This window comes from Strix aluco, chromosome 26 (genome assembly GCF_031877795.1).
Source record: "Strix aluco isolate bStrAlu1 chromosome 26, bStrAlu1.hap1, whole genome shotgun sequence".
NCBI lineage: Eukaryota > Metazoa > Chordata > Aves > Strigiformes > Strigidae > Strix > Strix aluco.
The window spans coordinates 75,879-99,781 of NC_133956.1; the positions used below are offsets into that span (position 1 = coordinate 75,879).

The 23,903-nt window shown below is 36.9% G+C and overlaps 1 protein-coding gene across 1 annotated transcript in view; it reads left to right on the forward strand.

Annotated features, from left to right (window-relative positions):
* Positions 1-23,903, forward strand: part of RRAGC (Ras related GTP binding C) — a 234,418-nt gene that overhangs the window by 16,453 nt on the left and 194,062 nt on the right. The window contains exon 8 of the transcript XR_012626435.1: positions 20,169-20,299. The gene's annotated coding sequence lies outside the window, so the exon portion shown is untranslated. The remainder of the gene's footprint in view (positions 1-20,168; positions 20,300-23,903) is intronic.

Here is a 23,903-nt window from a genome sequence, read left to right on the forward strand (position 1 = left end):
CGCGTGGGGATGCCCGGAGTGGGGTCTGCCCTTCACGCAGCAAGAAGGGAAGCGTGGGGAGAGCTCTCGTCGCGTGGGGCCTGCAGCGAACCGCCCTCCAGCCGGGGCGCCTCGTCCTCGCTGAGAAGGGGCGCCGAGGGCGGGCGCGGGGGCCGAGGCCGCCCGACGCGCCTGGCGGGTGGGGCCGGGGCGCGCGCTTCTCCCGCGGTGCTGCCCCCGCAGCAGGGGGCGCCCACGTGCTGTCGCGCGGCTTCCGGGCGGAGCGCGCGGCTTCTGCGCGTGCCCCGGAGGTCCGCGGCGGCGCGCGGGAGGGCGCGAGCCCTGTGGCGCGGGCGGCCCTCGCGCCGCTCCTCCGCTGACGGGCCGCCCCTGCCGCAGTTGGCGGGAGCGCTGTGCCCGGCTCTGGCGGGGCGGGCTGCGCCGGGCGGCGGGAGCCGCCGGTCAGTCTGGGCAGGGACCGCCCGGCGCCTGGCGGGGGCTTTTCTCGTTTACGAAAGACTTTTGTGTTCCGTTGTTCTAGTTCTGAGTACCTGCTGGCGGTAGATGGCACTCTTGTAACACGTCTGCAAGATTTTAAAAAATGTTTCCTTCCCCAAAGCCATCTACTTCACTTTCGATCTCAAGGAGGTCTTACTTGAGACAAACATACATCCGCTTGCTGCTGCACAGTAGGACAAGTTCAGAGGTCCCAGTTTTTCCTTGAAGACTGAGTTAACTTTTAGAACACAGCACCTGCGGGAAACTGTCGTCTTTTTCGGTTTTGTCAAATGCTGTTGCTGTATCCCAGGTAAAGCGTTTTCTTTTATTTTTTCTTGCTTTACATTTCCACTGACTCCTGCTGTTGTGCGTATGGCCGTCTTCTCCCTTTCCTTTTCCCACTGTGCTTTGTCTTCTCAGCACTGGTTTCTACCCTGAGAGTTGGAAATGGGTAGCAGGAGAGAAGTATTCTTTAAAAAGGAGTTCTAGAGGTGCCTTTTCTGAATGGTGGAGTGGTTTTTGACTCACATTTGGTAAAATTCTCTTATAATTGTCTGCATAAATAGGATTTTGTTCTCCTGTCATTTCATTCAAGTGCACAGTATTTTTTTTTTTTTGCCCAAGATCCATCACGTTAGGATTTTTTCCTTTGTGTTATGAACAAAGTATTTTTCCGTGTCTAGAACTATTATTATATTTTATTTTCAGTGTGACTGTTTGCCGCCTTTTTTGCCACTACTTGATATCCTTTTTAACAGAAACATTTGTTCTCACCACGTATGTGTAAATGGACTGTCAAAGAGGAGGTACAGAGGTGACGGAGTTGAGCTGTTCTTGATCGTGGCTGTTGGTATGATGGGAGAGAGTGACATCAGGTTGCAGCGTGGGCCGTTCAGATTAGATGCTAAGGAAAAAAAGCCTTCGCTGAGAAGGTGATGGCAGTACTTTGGAGCAGGTTACTCCGGGAGTTATAGGTCTCCACCCTTGGATGTTTTCGAGCTTCAACTAAGAAAAGCTAGGGCTGACCTGGTCTAGTGTTGGCTTCAGATTTGAGAGGGCGGTTGGAGATGATGACGTTCAGGGGCTCCTTACACCCAACAGCTCTCTGATGCTGCAAAATACTTCTGACTCTGCTAGCTGAAGAGTATAAGCAACAGATGAAACACTGTCTAATTTGCAGTATATATGTGGTTCAAAATACAGTATCACTGAAGAGAGATTGGTGGTAGGACCACCAGGCATAGATGTGTGGTCTGTAGTGTGCCCTGTGCTTAAAAATAGCAAGAAAAATGTGGTTTTTTTCCTCTCTGGAAGTGGTTTGGTGTTATTCCCCAAGGGAATATGAGTAAGCAAATGTTTGATTAGAAATAAAGCTTCATGTTGATGTAAACATTGCACAGGATCAAGCAGTAGAGGCAAAATAAAATGTGTATAACATTTTTTAATTAAAGGAAAAATAAAGCGTGTACCTCTGTTTTAACTGACTTTGTAGTTTTAAAAATTGCAGATTGTCAGAGTTTACTGGGAACCAAGCAAATCTGCCGAGCTTCTCTTAATATATGGCTATACTAGCTGCACTTTTGACTGGATTTAAGAATTACTTGTCATTGGAGCTCCTGAGCTTCAAAGCTGTATGTTGCTGCCCAGTTTGGTCTTAACGTGTGACAGGTATCCCTTAAGCGTGAGAAAGAAAGAAAGAAATACCAATTTCTTCATTTTTAGTTAACCCTAGCTTGCTTCTGGGTATGCTCTGAAATCCATGTAAAGATGGTGCTAGTGGGTGTTTGTGTATCTCCAGGTACACAGCTTTATTAGTGGTACCATTATAAAAATGTGGACCTTGTAAAACTTGTAAAAAAAGGGAGAGCCATATCACAAAGAAAATTGCATAGTCTTGGTATTATTTTATTGAAATTTGTAAGTTCTTCCTAGTTTCAGTCAGGAAGTAGATTGTTTTTGAGGATAAGATTGAGTTTGTTTTAAATACAAGCATTTTTGTGGTTCTAAATAGAAGTCAAAGTTGCTGCTTTGCAATTTGAATATTTTCCTCCTTCGTGCTCTGTTTTGAAAGCTATAATTTTTCTGGGCTTAAGCAGCTACTGTTTTGTTTCTGTGATTCACCTTCCAGATGCTTGTGTTTGGGGTGAAATATTAGTTAAAGAATTTATAACAATATAATAAATTCAGTATGAAAAGAAATGTCATTGAAACAGCAAATAACTTAAGATGTGCTTTTTAAAAATTCAAGTTTCATTATTTCACAGAGGAATAGATCAATATTCCATCATTTAACAGTTGAGTTTAAAAACCTGCTGTGAAGTGAAGCAATATATCTTATATTGGATGTAAGCTACTTTGATGTTAATTTCCTGCTTTCGTGTCACTTAGGGGCAAATAAGCTTTCCAGCTCCAGTCATGACTCATTATGTCATTATGTCAGGCACTTACTGTACCTCCACAGCTATGCAATTCATATACAACAAAACCCGTGACAGCATTTTCAGCTACTTCATTACACTACTGATTTCTTGGTTTCTTAAAAAGAATGTGTTTTATAGCTTCAAGCAGAGTGGTATAGTTTGAGTCTATAACATTGATTGGGTCTGCCTGGGAACAGTTTTCATGGTATTTTAGAAACGTAAATAAGAGTACTACTGTTTTATTTTTCATTGTTGTGACAGCGTTGAAAACAGAAAGAAAATGTGAGCTGTATCAAATGAAAAAACCCCCAAACGCTCAAAACCCAAAAAGCCCCCAACCAAACCCCTAAATGTTTAGCGATAATACAAGTTGCAAAGCACATCTTTCACTTTAATGAACAAATATCCACAACACCGCAGTCCTTCGCATGTCATGAATATTGACTGTTTAGTGGGCTAAAGATTCTGTGCATCGTTTAGAAAACATTTCCCTCTGGCTATTCCTGAATGCATACCATAATGAACCATTCATAGGTGTAAGTAGTAGGGGGTGGACTTCCACTTGTCATGAGAGCATTTGAAATTATGTGTGCCTGGACTGGGATTACTTTTGCAGTTATTGAATTAGTTGTGCAGCCTTTTGTAGTTATTTTTCGCTGGTTTTCAATGTGAATTGAGCACACCCGAGGATCTTAACCTGCCCCTCTTCTCCACTCCCACTGTAAAAGTTCCATAGAATGGAGGAAAAAATAGACTATATTTCAGGTTCTTCTCCTCCTCATCAGTCTGGTGTATATTTCTTCAGAACTGAACTACACAGAAGGTATTGAGTGCTTGCTGTTTGACACTGCTAGCCATGCCCTTTAAACAAATTGTATTTCTATTTATAGAACTTGTCACTGAAATAATAGACCATTTTATATTTGATAATGTAATTAATGCTGACAATTTTCCAGTATTGTCCCATGTGGCAAATAGATTGTTCATATTATTCCCAGTCTGTGCATACAGAGAATGTAATCTCTTTGAATGATTGGGTAACATACTATACAATCAAAAGCAATTACTGAGTAGGATACTTCATGTCAACTAGGAAAAGTAGCATAGTTAGTTACTAGGCTTGTGCCACAGCAGACTTAATTGCACTCAGTGCAAGTACAGAAGGATTTGGCTTTAAAATAATTCGCTCAGCAGCATCGGAACCTGGTTACTGTGTTACAGTTACTAATTGTATATAATTTCTTCATCAAGTCTAAGAGGTATCCTGAAAACATGTTCGTATGGGCTCTGGGATGACAAATTCGATTTGAATAAATCGGAAGCAGACTCTTTTAATAAAAACAAACCTTTGTTCTGTGTTGTAGGTGAAAATACAACAACAACAAACCCCACCAAAATACAATAAAATACAAAATGCAACACTGGGTACAAAACATGCCTGTTAGTAAGGCGAGAAAGGTCTTTACTTCCTTGTCCACTGATCTAGGCTTGAATTCTATACCAAGCACACACAGGTATAGCTTGTTACCCACCTCTTGCTTGATGGGAAATGAACGATTGGCACGACTTTCCATGTGAGCTCTCCGTCTTTCTACTGACACAACGTAGGCAGGTTTTTTTTCCCTCCTGATCTTTTAAGAGATCAGTGTTCTTCAAAAGTTCTGGCTTGGATTATAATAGTACCTACTGTATGTGAATACATTTTCTGTCTTTTTTTGTTGCTGTTTACTTAGCTAAGACATTTTTACAATATAAACACAAAATTCTGTGGAAGTACATTCACAGCTAGTATTAATAAATCAGTCCAGGCTAAGGCAGACCAAATCTGTAAAAGTTTTTGTAGTTTGTTACAGAGAAAACAGGTTCAGGCGGATGAAACCTCCTGAAGACTGGTTTGCTGCTTTCTCTGCTTTACTGATGGTGAAGATACGATGGTTGGTCACGTTCGGATTACTGAGGCTGCAGTCAGTGCTTGTTAATTAGGTTTGTGAACTGATTTGTCTTTGGTAGCAGGGAGTATGGCCACCTTTGCTAGCCTTATGGACTTGATGGAGGACAAAAGACTCCTCTGACTGCCCTCTTCCTTTCTGTCCTTTATTTGTGTGTTATGTTAGAGGATTCTGATTTTTCTTCCTGATTTTTTTACCTTAGATAATGTCACTTTTTTCAGCAATCAGCTAGGTAATTTGGAACTAATTATTCTGATTTACCTCTCAGACACCTGGTGAGGCAAGTGAAGAAAAGCAGTTGGGGACCATTCAGAAGGAAAAGGATCAATTAAAATAAATCTGTTCAAACAGGAGGGTAGAAAAATGCTGGAGGCTATAGCTGAGGCATTTGAAGAGCCGAGTGTTTGCAAGATCCAGACTACAGAATCTGAATTGTGACTTTTCTGGAAGCTGTTTTCTTTTCACGGCAAAATAGACAATATTCCAAATGCAGGAACAGAGCTCAGCTTCAGGAGAGAAATTGGTTTTTTACCTAGAATTCATGCAGCCTTTTTAATAGGGTTTTCATATTTATTTCTAGCAACTACAAGTGTCTAAAGTGACACACTTTGCTTTCACAATGGAATCGTCTGGAGGTGAATTAACTCTTCCTCTGAAGTCTGTTGCAATCCTAAGGTAGGACTTTCTTTGACTCAAAAGTGGCAAATGTGAAAATTGGGTGGCTTTTGATTCTTTAATGTTCTGTTTTCTTTCCTACCTTGAGAGGAGAAACTATTCCAGTCTGTCCACATCTCGCTTCTGACTGGTTTTCGCAATAGAGTTTTTATTGCTGATGTTATGTCCATCTCCTTCTCTCTTCCCCCCCATCTTTCAGGCTGCTGACTGCTTATTCTTTATCTGAAGTCTGTAAGAGAGAAGTGAAGAGGAAATACTTGCATTTATAAGCCTATATAATTGTGTTTTGAGAGACTGATGATTTTGATTACCATTGAAAGGAAAAATTTCACTTCCCCATAAGCACATTCACTTTTCAAAAATTCTATGAGCCTTCATGTGTCACGCTTCCAATCGCCTGTGTCTCAAGGCTAGCTTTTCTCACACACATACCTATTAGCTGGAACTCACTGGGGTAAAAACAGACTTATAGTACTCATTGTTCAGAGACATCTTCTGAGCTGTTGCAGTCACGCAGGTTTTGAAATCTCATTTGAAGATCAACCAGGTGCTAGGCCAGACAGTTTTTGACCTGGAAGGTGATATGATTTGTGTGCAGTCTTTCCTCCCCTCTGCCCCCCTCTTTTGGTGTGTGTGGGTTTTTTTGGGGGGGTTTTAATACATGTAACCTTGATGATACTTGATACAAATACTGACGTTAACTGCTTTTGGAAAATGACACTGTGTAGAGCAGGGGTTATATTACAATTTTGAACTACAGAGTGATGAACAGAAACATTACCGTTGTGCAGGATGACCTAAATGTTAAACGGACATTTATTTTAAGACAGTGTCTTGGTCTGAGCTTGTAATTTTGGTTGATGGTATGTGATTTTTTTAGTACTATTCAAAGACTGGTAAGAGAGTAAGGAAAAAAATACTCAACACCAAAAACTAAATAATAGAAGAACCCCTAAAGCAGTCCTGTTTAAAATGAAAGAATTTATTTTTTTTTAATAATAATGGGCAATATCTAACATCTATCTTGTCATCTAAGTACAAGGTATACCCTTTATCAGACTGTCTTCTGAAGGCATGATTCTGTAGCAACCTTCCATTAGCTGACAGATCAAAAACTTGCCTTTTACGGTTTCTGAGGAAGTTTAAGTTCTTCCCATTAAAAATGAATAATAAAATTTAAAGATTTCATTACAATAGGGTTAGGAGGAGGTGTTTTGCTTTTTATAGCTATACCAATGATCAAAAAGTCAGTTGAAACCATTGCAAAACTAGGGAAGAGGTCATTAGAAAACCAGTGTAAAGAATCTTTTAAAGAACACTTTTGGATTTAATTCAAATATTATTTCTTGGTGGTGTCGGTAAGCGGGCCATCCGCACTTCATATCAGATATGAAACAAAGGGAAGGTGTGAAATGTCTCAGGCTCATCCAGAAATCTAGAGGATGAGGTACTTCAGTGTGAACAGTCTTCTGTAGACTTTTTCTTAAATCAGTGTATAGTAGAAAATGAGCCCAACAAAAAGGAAATCGGTCCAGAGAGCGAGAAAAGCATTGCTGATTAATTAGTTGTTTCACCCCACAATCTTCCCTCTGCCCAATCTGAATCAAAACTCTAGAGATGTTTCTCTGTAGTTTCTTCAAATGATGATTTGGTGGTTCTGCACATTTTTCTTAATCTATAACATCTGTTCCAAAACAGCTGCACTAATAGAGCTTTCCCACTGCCACGAATTGATCTGACTAAACAGTAAGAATTATCCAGAACCCTTTCCCACTGGATTGTAATCCCCAAATATATTGAATTCTCTGATGTACCAAGAAATAGCTACTTATAAAGATGCTCCAATTGGAACTCCCGCTTCTATGACTTACCGTGAAGGTTTACAACTTATCAGTTATGAACTGCTATGCGCGTTATGGCCATAAATGCTGTTTTACGATACCGTGGTAAGGAAGCTCACTGTGAGTTTAGCTGCCTTTTTGTGCTGTGCTTTGTTTTGCACCAGAGTCAGTGAGTACAGAAGGAAAGTTTGAGTACAGTAATGCAGTTAAGGAGCTAGACAGAATTGACATCTTTATCCCTAATTATGGATCAGTGCTTTTAGTTTTCTAGACTTCCATGCCATGTAGTGAAAACCATTTTGCTTTTATAAAAATATGTACTTTCTGTATAAATTATCATCCTAAAAGGAGAAAACTGACATTTTTGGGGTTCAGGTTTATCGATTAAGTGACTTATGTTGAAATGCCAAGTAAAAATAAACTCTCTGGTGGATAAAGTAATGTGGATCATTTTCACTTAGATTCATATCTATTTGGCGCTTTTTTTTTCCATTTTACAGTGAGTGAATTGGTCATTCAGTGTTCCCTTGTGATCTAAAGGTAGTTTATTTTTCTTGCCCTCTAGATGGCTGTCTTGTTCTCTTTTAAAGAATCTGTTACACAAAGGGAGTCTAGTAGAGCTGTAAGGGAGAAAGTTAAGTCAGTTTTTACATGTTTGAATATTTGCGATGTACTTAAGCATTTATGAGCAAAAATGTTGATATGTGACTATATCATTGAAAACCTGCTGTGAACAGCTGTGAGCTGATACGTCTTCTGCTACTGGGCAGGAGGACAATAAGTACTAACTTGTTTCAGAGAATGGAAAATATTACTAAATACATTTTTCATTGTATCAAGAAGGTGCTAATTTATCATGGGAAGAAAAATTCTGTCATGGTTCTAACAGGCACAGCCATAGTAGTATTTTTCCATCTACTTAATTCTATAGGAATTTTCTTAATTTATCTTAAAAACTTCTTTAAGTATTTTGGCTATAGCCACAAGCACATGGGAAGTATAGTAAAGATGCTGAGGGGATGGTCTTGCAGTATTTCTAATGGGTTAGAACACAGGATGTACAAGAAGGGTTTTTGAGCGTGGTTTATCTTTTTGCTTTTTTTTTCTTTCTTTCTTTTTTTTTTTCCCCAAAGATTTCTGGCTTCATCTTGCAAACTTGTATTTAGATAAACTGTCTTCAGAAGAAACTTGTGTAGAGAATTGTCTTGAATTGGACTGTTGTGAATTGATTTTTAAGATTAATAACTGTTTTGTACACTTTACATGAAGGAAAGCCAGCAATACAAAAATCTGTTTATTTTGTAAATGGTTAAAAAAAAAAAATTACAAAACAACCCACCAGAGGAAACCCCTGAAAACCCCCCAAATGAAACACTGATCATGTGTCATATGTCTGTTTTGGCTAGTTTAATTATTTCTAAAACATAAGTGCTTTATGGATATCAATGAACGCTCATGACTCTTTGCATGGGAAGTCAGGATTTGGTTTATATGCATTTATAGGAGGACAGTATGTATAGTTGAGTGCCATGCCACACTCGTTGCTCAAACCTTTGATTTATTGGATAACTGTAAATTTATGTTGTTTGGTAGACTTGTGATTTGTTTGGTTTTTCGCATGTGTGTTTTAAGGTATGCGCAAAGGGCCCTCTTACAATTACATGTGCAGCTTATGGCTGAGATTCTAAGTAACAATACCCGAATCTAACTTTGTGGGACATGTAGGATGACCGAACTCATGCATTCTTATACCAATGCATTCTTTGAATATCCGAGTCACTACTTACAAGTCAGACATTTAACCATGTTTTGGGCTTTATCACTTCTTGTAAATTATACAATAATTGGCAAACAACAGCTTAATAAAACCGAATCTTCAGGAATCACTCATCAGTGGTGTGGAGTGAAAACTTTCTGAGGTTTTCAGTTCTTTGTTGGTAATAAAACTAAAATTTTTGTTTCTCGAAGTCCTTCATTTATTTTGTTAGATACAGCTGCTTAATGCAGGAAGGAGTGAGTCCAGTGTTTGCTATTCAGTTGGCATTTATCTTTATTTGTAAGTAAACCGACCTAGAACATGACCTTGGTATTTGCTGTGTTTAAGTATAGAGAGGCAGAAGGATCTAGTCTACGGTTTTCTGAATTCTGATGAAGGCATTTAATTTTTACAGTGTTTCCTTTGTTTCTAAATGTCTTTACATATATGTATTTTTTCCTGCTTCTGAACTACTGAAAATGGAGTTTTCTCGGTAAGTGGCACACTGAACAAGAAGTGCCTTCCTTTTGACTGCAGCACCAGTCTTAGGGTGTTTAGAAACAACTGTCTAGTTAATTGCTGTTAAAGACAATTGTTAAGGGATGATAACTTACATGATTTAGCATTGATTAAAATAATTGCTTTCTGGAAAAGACTTGCTCATCTAATAAGTTAACGCTTCTGAATGGAAGATGTTAAGATCATTAAGCATCCTTCTGCTGTCATAAAGAAAGATGCCAGTTTCCCTCAGTGGCTGATAGTCTCATAGTCTGATAAGTAACTTTGGTTAGGAGGCGAGTAGCTTAATCTGCTTCTCCTGCATACAACAGGTCATAATGTGATAGATAAGCAGGTATGCTTACTCCATGATTAAGGATGAATCATGTTTGAAAATCATGATGTAAAGCATTCAGTGATCTTATCAGTCTTTCATAATAACTCCAATGTCATGCAGACTTTTTATGAAAAAGAGCAAAGTAATTGGTATCCGTCACATGCACTTGTGTTAAGATCACAATTTCCATGACAGTACTGCGCTTTAATAGAGTCTGTCAACTTAGTTTAGCCTGTAATGGCTCACAGCACATCAATCTTAAAGAATACATGAATCTATTAGTGAATAAGTTAGCTGTAATTTTACTGTTAAGTTAGCTGTAATTGTACCACAGAACTCTCTCAGGGACGAAAAGTTAAACATAGATGAAATCCAGTGCAATTAGGTCACACAGCTTCTTAAGTAGTAGGATAAGGGTAAATGGTCAGTTCACTTAAAAAAATCAAAAGCCAAATATGAGGATTTTGAGGCTAAGAAAGACCCATCATGAGGTTTACATTTGACTTTATTAGTTATTTGGTTTTATAGAATTTTTAAGACTACCTAACTTAAATATATTTCCAACCCAAGTACATGTGTTGGTAACATTCTTAAAAAGCTTCAAAACCTGCATTTGTTTTGACTTTCAGAAATGCATGGTCACCTGAACTATTTGTTATATTAAAAAAAAAAAATCAGAAATCTCAAGGAGCAGGAGAAAGATTAAGGTTTAGTCATTGTGCAGCTATATTTGTATGAAAATGATGCATCACCAGGAGTACCGATAGTGAAAGCAGTCATGTTTGAAGAGAGAGGAGGATCCCTGAAATCTGTCAAAAGTAAATGAATGGAAGAGTTGTTGGGGGAGTTCTCATCTTTGGAAAATCTGTTTTCAAGACAACAGAAAGGGGATTTTTTCACTTCAGTGTCTGCAGCAGAGTCCTTCAGTCAAAAGTTGGATAATATTTTTTTCTTCTGTGTTGCATTCTTTCTATTTTTTCTGATAGTGCCTTTTTCAAAGGATACTTGTGCAAAATGTCAAAATGCCGAGTAAGAACAGATCCTCTTCTCAAACTTAATTGAAAATACCATAAAGACAGTGTGAATTTAAACGAAGCTTTGAATTTCATGGTCTGTCTGTGCACCTTGCAGACCAACATGCTCTGACCGAGACCTACCAAGTTGATCACATCTTCTTCAGCTAACGTTTTTTCCCATGTTTCTTCCTTTCAATGCTATATAGATAACGTGAGAAAAGTCATACTGAAAATACCAATGTTGTAACACTGTCAATGTCGGATAGGCACACTTGTCATTGGTTGACTTTTTCACAGCCTCATTGTTTCAAGGCTTTTTTCCCCATGTGCATTTCATTTTGCTTTCTTACATTTTCTGTCTGTGAAGCTTACTCCCTTTAGCCCACTGTCATGTGCTGTTAAGTGTGAAAATATGCTAAGTGAGGAAAAAAGGGAAATGTCATGGGTGGAGATATATCTACAGTATAATGGCTTCCGTGACTGTAGCTTACATAGATACACCTGAGCTATCTTTAAACTAGTTCACTTGGATGCCACTAACATTGTGACAGCAGAGTGGGGTTGCAGTATATGTTAGAGAAGTGGAGGAAATATTCATGTATTTGGAACATGCTAAGATCCATCTGAACTATGCAGTTAATAGTCATCTTAAGTAAGCTAGATTGATTTGAAAGTAGCTGTTCCAAGGAAAGAAAGTCCCAAGGAAAGATGCATGTTTGAAATACCTGAGGTTTCCAATCACATAGAATTAGGAGAGATGGTGAGGTTGTGTTGTCATATTCAGTGTTTCTGTACTGCTGCTGTTCTCTGATTACACAAAAATACTGCTCATTTGAGATCATCGCTAACTTAAGCTTTTTCTACTTTTAACACTCTGCTCCCTCATTTTTTTTTTAATTCTTTCCAGTAACAGTGCTGATAGGGTCTGTTTATGAGAGTTGAATGTTTTTTGCCTTATTCTTGTCTAATTGCCACAAAGGACGCAAAATGCAAACACAAAAAAGAGAGGAGAATGATCGAAGACAGACACTGTATGTGAATGTTCCACATGTATCTTTCTGAAAAACTTTGTTTTCAAAAACTTTTGTTATAAACTAAAAGTTGGAGGTGAACTTGGAGAGCTTCACTGACTTTTTTTCAGATTAGTGGTGTACTTTGCATGGATGTTTGACTGCAGTGGATCAGAACATACGTGCCTTGTGAGTCTTTGCAGTCAGTTGGTCAGGCTGGTTTTCAAGTTATTCTAATCCTGTATGGAAGCTATGGTGTGTAACTCTTGATAAAATAGGAAATGGCTGCTGCAATTTTATTGAAGTTCCCATCTTTTACTGGATTTCTTTTTTAGTATCTGATACTGTAATAATAAGGTGTGTATATACATGTACATAGCTCTGTAGTGTTTTGTTTGTAGCTCCTCTCTCTGTGTAGTTTAAAATGTATAGACAGAGTATCCATAAGGCAACTTCAACGTTCCTGACATGACAGAGCAGTCATGCTCTCCATTTTCTATCTGCTCTGGAATTGCTTCTACATTTCCCTGTATCTTTTGGGGAGTTAGTCGAGCAGAACTGTATCTGCATATTCCAAATCTTTCATTTTTTACCATCATGCTTCCTCTCTAGAAAAGTAATGATAAAGTTTGCTAGCATTCAAGTAGATCTAGGCCTTATGTGAAGAACATTAACATAAAAAGTTTCGAGCTACATGAAGAATGAACGAGACAGAGTAGTAGCAACACCACATAACACTGCATGTAATCTAGGTGTGTCCCAAAACAGTGGGGCATTTTATTGGAGTGGCATAATAGCATGAAAAATTTTAAGTCTGGTAGCAAGTTTGTCCAGTAAGTTTGTTGAATTAGATGTTGCCAGCTGATTAATAAATAGCAAATTAGTACCACTGTGTGTGTGTGTAAGATGTAACTACATTTTGTCTTAAGTAACATTCATCAAATTCAAAAGGAGTTTGCCTTCCCAATAGTGCATAAGAATATAGGTAGGGGGATAAAAAAACTTTTTTTTAATCCTAGCTGCTAGAGTGGAGCTAAGTGAGTCACCTTTTTTTGCTCGTTTATTTTTAATTCTGCGTAATAGCATTAATAAAAGAGAAATGTGTAAAATATTTTACCTTTCTAACCTCTGTTGGTTCGCAGGGGGATGTCTATGTCTATTTATTAGGATGTGATAGAAGACTGTATCTTATCTTATTCTTCTGCATAATACTCTGCCTTATCTTAAGTTTTATGACTACCTCACACCAGAAGGTTATTAAACATGAGCATATGGCTTCTGTCCTGGTGGTAGCACTAAGTACTCTCACTGAAATGCACCAAGCATTTGGAGGAAGGAAAACGAATACAAAAGAACAAATAAAAAAAAAAAAAAAGAAAAAAAAGCTGTAAAATGATAATGAGGGAGCATGTAGTCCCTCTCAGCAAGCAGCTCACCAGAGCAGAAGTGTGGCCTCAGTCACGGCACTGTGACTCATTATTAGAATCCTTTGCCTAAAGGCTTGGAGCAGTGATGCAGGAGAACTTCACGCTGAGAAGCTGATAGCTCGTTGGAGTGACTGTGAGACTAATCAGGCAGCCACTGCTGCTGAAGGCTTGCGCTTGTTTCCTGACAGACATATTCAGAATCAAACATTAAGACTATCAGGTTTCATGCATTTCTGTGAGGGCACAAAGCATCCCAGCTTATTCGCTATGAAATGTTGTTGTTGTTGTTGATACGATAATAAAAATTATCATCATTATTACCAGCCTCAATTCTCTGGGGAATAGAAAATGTCCTTCTGGAACTGCTCCAACTCTGACATTTTGTTCTGTAAAATAATTCTCTGACTTGGACAGGGCAGGACGTTCATTTTCAATGTTAGAATAATATTTTCCTATTAGCCTAGGAAAGGCATTACTAGAATGAATATTCTTCTGGTGCTGTTCTCCATCATTATAGTGACAGCACAGGAATTATATTAGACTATTTCTAAAAATTTTCTACCTTGTGCTTATTTTGTATTTCTGATTGGTTCAGCATCTTTCCGTAATGTGACTGCCACACAACTCCTCTTTTGTAAAGATAAAAGGTATTCATCCTTGGTCACCTCATACCATTGCAGATTCTTTATTGTAATATCTAAAAGCCTGTTGAAGCTTGAATAGCATTCGAGTTTCTTTATGTTCTTGTTTTTGTGGTGGGTTCTTAGCTGTATATATGTATATCTGTAACTGTTCATGAAGAGAGTAAAATTTGATGTTTGGTTCTTTATGCCTATGTACGTGACCAAACCAATAAAATGTATTTGTGCTCACAATGATGTTAGGAACAACAGTTATGGGTTCTTGGGATTTTTAATTGTCTTGCTTGGAAACATAAACTGTTGAGATTCAGAAATTGTTCTCTAAACCAAGTGGTCATGACACATGCTTTTGTCATCTCATTTCCTCCATTGATTATATATGAAATTTATTGAATCTGGGAGTGGCTTGAATTAAATCACTGTAGGTTGAGATGTGATGAAGCCAGAGATAGTATAAAGGAGGGAGTATCTGAGACTAGTTTGCCTTGTCTCGCTGAAATGAATTTGAAATGTAGGATAAAATTACACCCTCATGTGTTCCTGTGACAACCTACTTGACATAAACAACAGTTATACAGAATTACGAATTTGACCTCCTTGTGACTGGGTTTAAATATAGTTTAAAATCTGAGCAAAATAAAGACCTAGATTTGGATGCATTTTTATGAATTTGCATCATTGCATTATAACTCTATGGAAGCAAATGGACTGCATATGCTGGTTTGGGTGCATACAAGTCTGAACCTTAAGTATTTAAAATAGTATTGGGCAATAATTTTAATAGTTTAGAGGTTGGAAAATATTATTTCTGTCTATGTGTACTTTGTTTTGTTTGAAAATTTCGTCATGCTTTGCAATGGTAACTTACCAGAGCATTATACTTGGCTAGAAAGTATTTATGTGTCTGGGCTTATTGACTGATAAATAGTAAATTGCAAGCTGTATGGCCAGAATACTTGCCAATGATTTGCAGACTGCAGTACACATACTGAGGACATTTATGGAAGACTTTAAATTCAAGGATTTTAACTTTAAATACATTAAGTAATAGTCTCTGCTTCAGATGTAGTGAAGCTGCTGGTTGGTACGGTGCAAATTGCATGTTGGCAGCACCAGGCAAAAGCAGTTATTGGAACATTTTGTTCATCCCTGAATACTTGCAAATAGTGCCCTAAATAAAATTAAACTGAAATTAAATAAGGAACGGTTTAAAACCTAGGCTTAATGCAAGTATAAAGAAACTGTGTAATTCTGTATAACTTGGGAATACAATATTTATCGTGTGGCTTTTTATAGATAAACGATGTGGGGCTGCTGTCAGACCTTGCATTGCAGTGACAGTTATCTGGCCTGACTTTTTTGTATCTTGATAACATTTTGGTTATTTGATAGGGTCTAATCACTGGTGACCACAGCAAATAACAGAAGTTACAAATTTTGCTCTTTCTCATCTGCACATTATTCCCAGACATGTCTTGATTGATTTTGTTTGTTTGTTTTGGTTTTAATTTTCTAATCACTAAGTGAACAGTATAGGCAACATAAAGATTATCCATGTGGCATTTTTCCTTTTCAATGTTGTTTGTTTCCTGAAGTATTACACTGCATGCTTTTTTTTGTTGTTGTTACTGGCTTCTTACAGCAGGAGATACGGTAAATGCACTATTTTCTCCCATCTCTTCACTATATTCCCTCATTGAGTTCTCTACTCAGTCTTTCTAAAGAATTCCTTGTTTCATCTCTTAAAAATAAACTTTATAAAATACAGTTTAAATGTCTTTACAGTGCATCTCTTAAGCCTCTAAATGGCCAAGGCATTAGTTAGGGCTTTTTGACTTTCCTTCTGTTCTATTTATTGCTTTGGGCAAATAATTTGAGTGAAAATATGAATGCTTTTGTGAAGTGCAATACACTGAAAGAACATTATCTCCTAATTTTAAATATATTCTGAATACAGGTAGAATGTGAGACTTGTTTAACGTAATATTCCAGTTTAGTTATTGTATAACAGAATAAGAAATCCCAGAGGAATTTCGTTAGCAAGGTAAAATAGAATCACATACACTCCTTATTATTGCAAAAGTTTCCTTAATCACATTGTTTAAACTTTTCAATACAATGTAATGTTTATTAGTGGTTTTTCATTTTCAGCTGTCAGATAATTCCTTTTGCTAACTCTGGATAAATAGTACTCTCAATACTTTTGGTTTTAGTTATAGATGATTTATATATGACCAGACAGCTGATACAATAAAGAAGTATTGTGTTTTCCACTGTGTTGAACTTAGAGGTTCAAATGTGTTAATGCAATTGATTTGACTGTAATATTTTATAAAAGTTTCTGTTGAAGAATAAAATACTGTTAGTGATTCTTGTTGTCAAAGGTTATGAAAGGAAATTAAATGTACTTTGAGCTGTAATGACAGCAGATGGTCAGGGTGTAAACCAGAGGAAATAGAAATAGTCTCATGGTCTCTTTTTGTTCCCATTTTCCAATGAAAACCGTACATTAGTAAAAGTCATTATAATGAGAAGCACTGGAATATATCTTCTTTTATATGGACATGTGTGAGGAAATAAATTAAAATTTTCCAAGATTTGGAATATCAGTTTGCTATGCAATTTCCAATGATGGTTCTCCTTTTTGGCTATGTTTTTCTTTTTTTTTTTAATCAATTTGAAACTTGATTTGTGTTTGAGTTGGAAGTATTCTAGGAGAGAACTGGGTAAGGATCTTGAATAGATATCAAAATTGTCATGAGCTTTTAAAAACAGATACCTAAATAAATCCAATTTTTTGTTGTTTGCTGGTTGGGTGTTGGGGTTTTTTTGCTGGGCGAGGGAAGTACTGAACCTGGGGCTGGCTGGGATCTGTATCCTTTGGTATGGAAAAGTCATCTAGTATTCAAAGGGGAAGATAATGAATGAAGAATCTACTGTTCAAATTTATGAGTGCACTTATAAGAACTTTCCAAGTCTAGCATGAGTCTTTAAGATTTGAACTTTATTGGTTACTTTTTAACTGAATCAAAGGAAATAAAGTGGCATAGCTAGCTATTGAGATGCTGTAGTCAGGCTAAGTGGTATTGGATAAAAGAGTTAATAGAATTCAAGATGAGAACTGAACTACTTAAATTTTAAAAACTTATTAGCTTTTTAGGAAACTTAAAGACTGAGAACAATGGAAATGGGACAGACTAATACTGTATTTCAACCATTGATGCCTTCTTGAACCCATTAACTTTTCTAAAAATGGCCTGTACTCACCTAAATTGGGTTGTCTGGGGAGAAAGATGTTTGAAAATACCAAGAAACTGTGGACAATCCACTGTTTAAACTGGATCGCCTCTATTATTAAAAAGTGGTGATGTGGGGTGTTTGGGTTTTTTCACCCTGTATCTAATTTGTTCATGTTTCGCTCTGTTTCCTTTCTTTTCAGACCAGTCTTCAAAAGCCTGCAGAATATTTGTCATTTTCTTTCCATGATGTTCCTTATAAATGATGATGAAGTTAGTTCTTGGAATATTTTCATAAACAAAAAATACTGAGTTTTGCAAGTCTCTTGTAATGGTGAGGTTCTTTGTGTAAGTCTCTTTTATTCCTTTCAAAAGGGAACGCCAGAAGAACTTGCGTTACACTTGAATAACTGATGCAAACTGCAATAATGGAACCATTTTTCTTTGTCTTCTCTACTCTTATATGCACCCAGGTATTGCTTTCATCTATTTTTCCACAACATCGCAGTGGAAGCTTAAATTGGAATGCTTCCCTAAGTCCTTCTTGAAAGTGTTCTCCCAAGATCTTGTCCTGTAATCTGTACCTGTGGCTTGAATCCCCTTTTGATATCCACATTTTTGCATTTTGGTATTAGAATATGGTAGAATACAATATATTATAATATAGTAGTAGTAGTAGTTTGTTAAAATAGTTAATATAGTTAATAGTTAATATAGTAGTAGTTTGTTAAAAATCCACAGCATTTTTTATGCCTAAACAAATCTCATCATCATTAATGACTTAGCCAATACTAAAAATGATGGAGAGGACTTAAGTCTGCAGAGGGGTGTTTTTGTTTCAATAGGACTGCATAAGACTTTTCCCAAAGCAGAGGTGCTTGAAGAAAAACTGTGAAATTTTCTGGTTTTATAAAAAGTGTCTGGAGCCTCTTGGATTTATAGCATTTGAAGTACTGAAGGCATTATGATTTCTTTTATATCATCAACTGTGTATAATAAGTTCTTAGTCAACCTTGGGGTACTGCATTGGGTTTCTAGTAGAATTTCTAGAGGGGTATCAAGTGTATACTTGAAAATAAATAGAGAGAGTGAATATGCTTTTCCTGCAGTGATATATTTCCGTTATTGATCCTTTTTCTTTAGTGAGTATGGCCGATGTTGTTGCATGGAATTTTAATAGAAGTACCCATAATTCCAAGATAGAAAATACAGGCAAACATCAATCAGAAATCACTGATGATAATTTCTAGTCATTTTTCTGACCAATGGAAAAGGAAGGGGTGATTATTTTTGTCTGGTCTGCCTGCCCCTAACCTTACTAACTGTTGTAAATAATTGCTATTAAAAGAAGTTGCCTGAGTTTCAGAGTAAGTCTTTTGAGATAAGATAATATTTTAGTAAATTACAAGGGGCATCTTATCATGTGAAAATTTGAGTTACTTGGCTTATATTTAGATTCTTTTCCTTCTCCATGTTTAAAACTTAGGAGACTGATATTTCCATGCTTCTCTACCTTCAAAATGTTTACAGAAAATGAGTGACCGCCACATTTGAGCGCAGACTGTGTCCTTCGTGCCAGCTTCTCCCTGTAATGTTCAGTGGCTAAAATAGAATTCTGATGGAACACTGAGTCACGAGGGCTGACCCAGCAGAGCGCTGTGTATGTGACACATAATGAAAGGTTGAACTGTCTGTCTCTGAGGTGGCGTAGCAGATCAAATCACAGAGGATCAGGCGGAGATATGTTGCCTTGCTCTGAGTGACAGAAGTTAATAATTAGTGACAATGATTGACAGATACACTCCATCTGCTGCTCTGACGCCTAGGAGCAGTTATTCCACAACTGTCTGCAGGCACAATGAACTCCTCTGGGAGAGAAAGATGGTCCGTGATTGACAGCTGCCTCCGAGAGAGACAGGCCACTGACAGTAAAGTCACTGTCAGCAAAAGTGTTGAAGTCTCCCCCTGTTCCCTGGAAGTTTCACTAGCTGTATACATTTATTCTCTTTCATTTATCATGTCAGGTGGGGTTTTAAATATATTACTAGCCAGCCGTTTTCTTAACTGCAGGTTTTTTTCCAGTGGTAGTGTAGAGATCCGTATACAGTGAGATGACTTCACCTATCTTTGGCTAAATGAAATACTGTATACCAGCATACTGACATAGTTATATGTAATTAAGCTGTCTGTTGGGAAAGGAGAAATCTTGCATTACTTTCTCTGTATATTGATATTTTGAATGTTCATGTAACAATGTTACATTTTTAATATTTCCAAATGCAGAAAAAATATTTGGAGAGACTTTGAAATTTAACTTAAGTCATGTGGTATTATCCCTTCAGATTTGCAAAATTCTAGTAGAAATACAGGTGGTTTTTGACAGATACCATAATCTATAGTTCCTAGACTTTAATAATACACACAGCAAACTGGTAACTATGATTTGTAATGTACATGCATACTTAAACAATAAAGTCAAACCAAATTTATTCTGAATTCTGTAAGGTAGATACATGTAAGAAAATGTAACATGCTTAACATATGTAGTTCATAACTATACCTAATTATAGATTCATATAGATTCTATGAAAATAAGTGCAAACAGCATTAAACTTTTGAGGGTTGCATTTCTTAGCATAATACTAGCAGCCTTCAATATTTGGGAAGATTTAAGAGTATAATGCTTTATTTTAGGTTTGTTTTGTTTTCTTTTAAGTTACATTAGTATATCCAGAATATATTTAGCCAAACCCTATATAAAATTGCAGTTGTGGAACATTAGATACCAAGCCACTTCCATTTAGCAAGAAGTAGGTCTTACCCTACCATGCGTATAAAAAGAAATTCTGTGATCCATTCATAATTGACTACTTTCTTCCTTCTAGCATATGAGACCACAGAAAAGAATAGAGTTGCTGCTCCGACAAATGCCCACAGATACTCCGGTAGTTCTTCATGGCGTGTATTTCTTTTACTTTGAGGATGTTATTTTTGCACTGGCTTGTGAAGCTTTAAGGTGAGGTCTTATTTTGTTAATCAAATATTATATACGAAGTAGAGGAGATCTACATTGAATTTTGTTCCCATTTCCTTTCTCATTTTGAATCCCTCTCTACAATTTTCTGTAGCTATAGATTTTGGATTGCCTGGCTAGATAAAAAGCTGTCAAATGTAGAATGAACAAAATACTGGAAGAGGCTTTGTCTTTGCTTCTTTTGCCTTATTATAGTCTGTAGCGGTAGATACAATGCTTAAATTTTGAGTGTGCTTTTTTTTAAAAAAAATAAATTTGTGTGATGTTTTTCAGCAGTTGGCTAATCCTCATGCACAGGTTGTGTGTTGTGATAGCTGAAGAAATCTAAATGGATTCAGTCATAACAAAAAGCTTGTCTGTAGAGAGGCCTGATCAGCTTCCATCTTTCTGTTACTGTTCTCTTGCTATATTATGGTGCTAAAATCTCTGCTGCTGCTTCTGTCAGGCCAGGAAGGAAGTACATGACATGCTAAAAATACATACTAGGTTTGGTGGAGCAATTCCACGTAGAAGAGCCCACACACAGCAGAGTTCGAGGTAAAGGGTTCCGAAATCACTGTGCTCCCCATTGGTGGGTATTAGATTGTTCTAGATATAAGCATCTTCAACTTGTATTTTACAATAGATTCTAACAAAGTACATGTGGAGATATTAATACATTTGAATGTGGTCACAGTATTGTCAAATGCCAGTTACGGCAAGGAAAGGTGTTTTGTTTATACCTGATTTTATTGGTTGCAGTTTTCCTCTAAGAAGTGTTTTCTATCACTGGTTTCTCTGGTTCTGATTCCTCTTCACAAAATGAACTGTAGTCTTGACTGACCTTTTTACAGTGTGGTTCTTTAAAGCTAAAACTTAGGAAATTAGTGTTTGACATGCACACTATCACTTGAAAAGTAAGATTAGACTTTTGAGGGTTCAAATTCTAATCAAGTTGCAGCTTAGCCTGACATGGTTTTGAAGTATATTTTTCAAAGAAGCCAAGTTAAAATGACTTTTGAATTGTTCTACGTGTGTAAGTAAAAGGTTTTGATAGAATCGAACTTTCTGACATTTGATTATACAAGGACACTTATTTGGTCTATGTTTATAACAATGCAAAGCTAACAAAGCTACTTTTGTAGTTAAAATACAAGTGCATTAGAGGCCAAACTAAATAACTTGCCTAACTTCTGTAAATCTGTTTCTAAAATCTTTTGGTTTACCTCTTACCTGATTTTGGATTTACATTCAAAAATTTTGTTCTTTTACTAAATTTAATGATTGTGTGAGATTTATCACTGTCTTTGAAAATCGTATCATGTAGGTTTTTAATTTTCTAACCTATTGCAGTAGGGGAGCAATACATACTTGCTTACAATGCTTACAAATGGAAAGTTAGCTCTTATTTGGAGTAAAATTGTCCAAAACGTTCATTTTAGTGCTTGCTGGGAATATATGGAATTATAGAACACATAAGTGTTTACTCGTGCACTGTCTCTGTACCCCAAAAGGCATTTGCTGCTTTGCTGTTTTTCTGCTTCAACCTAGATCTAAACCTGTTGAGTATGTCTGATACAGTCAAATGCTTTTGTCAATATGCAAAACAAAGACATTAATAGTGTCTTCTAAATCTAACCCAAGGTATCTTGTACAGGAAGTTATAATTTGTAATTACTAGATTAGATTTGATTAATTAGCGAGATCACAAATGTATAGAATCTTAATGTATTTTGCATATTGGCTGTACCTTGCCTTTAAGGAAAGGGTTCGCTGCAGTGGGCGCTATTTTATCCATTCCTTTCAAAGTCGCGGGAGATTTTTTTGCTCTGTGGAACGACGGTGTTTCCTGAACTCCTAGAGAACACAGCAACTGCTCTACTTTTTCTGAGATTAGGGGTTTTTTTCTTCCAAGTATAGACTTTGTCAGCCTGAAAAATGGTGGTGAAGAATGGTATCCACCCCTCTTAAGAATGCTTAGGTTAGAGCTGTGAACTTCTGACACAGGGCTGTAAAAGAGAAAGTCCGTTCTCTAGTAAGAACCATCCTTTGTTTATGTAATGGGGTGGTTTTTTGCTTTACCATCAGGTGGTAATTCTACAATTTGTGTTGTTAAAAAATAAAAAATTCTGACTTAGATTTCTTTTATAACAAATTCTGTTCTGAGGAATCCTATAACCAGAAGGTCAAAGAGTAAACGGACACTAATTGGTACTGTAAAATAACTTACTTAATTTTCAGTATTGAAGTTAAGCCTAATGGCAGTGTTCTAGCAAGCCAAGTATTCTGGATAGCAAATGGAAAAAAAGACTCAGCTTTATTTCTGTTTTCTTCATTTGTATTAGTTTCCTAATACCTCAATCAGTAAACACGCCACATTTCCTAATGATATGCCAAAGAAAAGCAGGCCAATCAGTTTGCCAGAGAATGGAAAAATGAAAGATATGTGAATGTTTAAAAAAAAAAAAAAAATTTTAATGAAAACATAGAGATCATCATTTATTGCTTGTCTTGTTCTTTGTTGCTTTCAGTTGCTTTTTTTAAGGTGTGCTTATAATAAGTCTAAATGAAGATTTGTATAAGCTTTTAAATCAGCTGGGTTTTATTACTTATATGGGAGAACCCAGGGCTACCATGCTGTTTTACAGAATCCTTAATTTTAAGAAGCCTGACTTGGCAGTGTGTGTGTGTCTGTGTGTGTTTGTTTTTCATTTGAATGCTATAGGAAAGGACTTATACCCACAAGTAACTAAGGTTAGAATACGTTCCTAGCAAGTCAATATGTGAGTAAATAACTCTTACTTCTTACGTGTTTATGTGCTGTAACCACTGTACATGAACTGGTGATAACCAGTTGTTCTTGCGTGCCCTAAGCATTTCCTTCCTCTACTTGCACCTCCCTCTTATGTTGTTTAACTACTAATGGGAGTGGGGTAGTACAGTATTGTGACCAATTCCAAGCAAACCATATGTAGAATTGCTGCAAAAAGATGAGCAATTGTTTAGTTTACAGTGTAGAGTTTACTTCAATGGGGACAACAAATTTAATGTTTTTGCTCTAGCTGTGGGTTTTTTGGGGTTGGTTTTGGTTTTGTTTTGTTTGGGTGTGGGTTTGGGGGTTTTTTTTGGCTGGGTTTTGTTTTGATGGTTTTTTGTTTTTTTTTTTTAAATGAAATTGGGTGAACTTTGGGTTTTAATTCTGCCAAATTTGACTAACCAGGTGAAAGGAATCATTGGGCTGGGAGGGATGACCACTGTTGTTTGAGAAACTATAAACCTCTATTGAAAAGGTATTGCTGTTGCACTCCCTCTGCCCTTCTGATATGGCCCTATTCATTTCCAAACCTCTGAGTTGCTCTTGGTTTACACTGTGGTAAATAGCAGAATCAAATACCATTTCTCTGTGTTTTGTGTTCTGAGATATCTATAAGGCATAAACAGTTATTGATGTCTTTTTCTTTTAATGGTAGGAATTTCAGGTAACTGCTGACTAAAAAAAAAAACATTAAAATTCCCATCGTGGTTTTATTAATTTAGGAGTGAATGGTTTGACTAAAGAACCTACTCAAATTTCCTTAAAGCTACTAAGCATAATGGAGATCTTCCT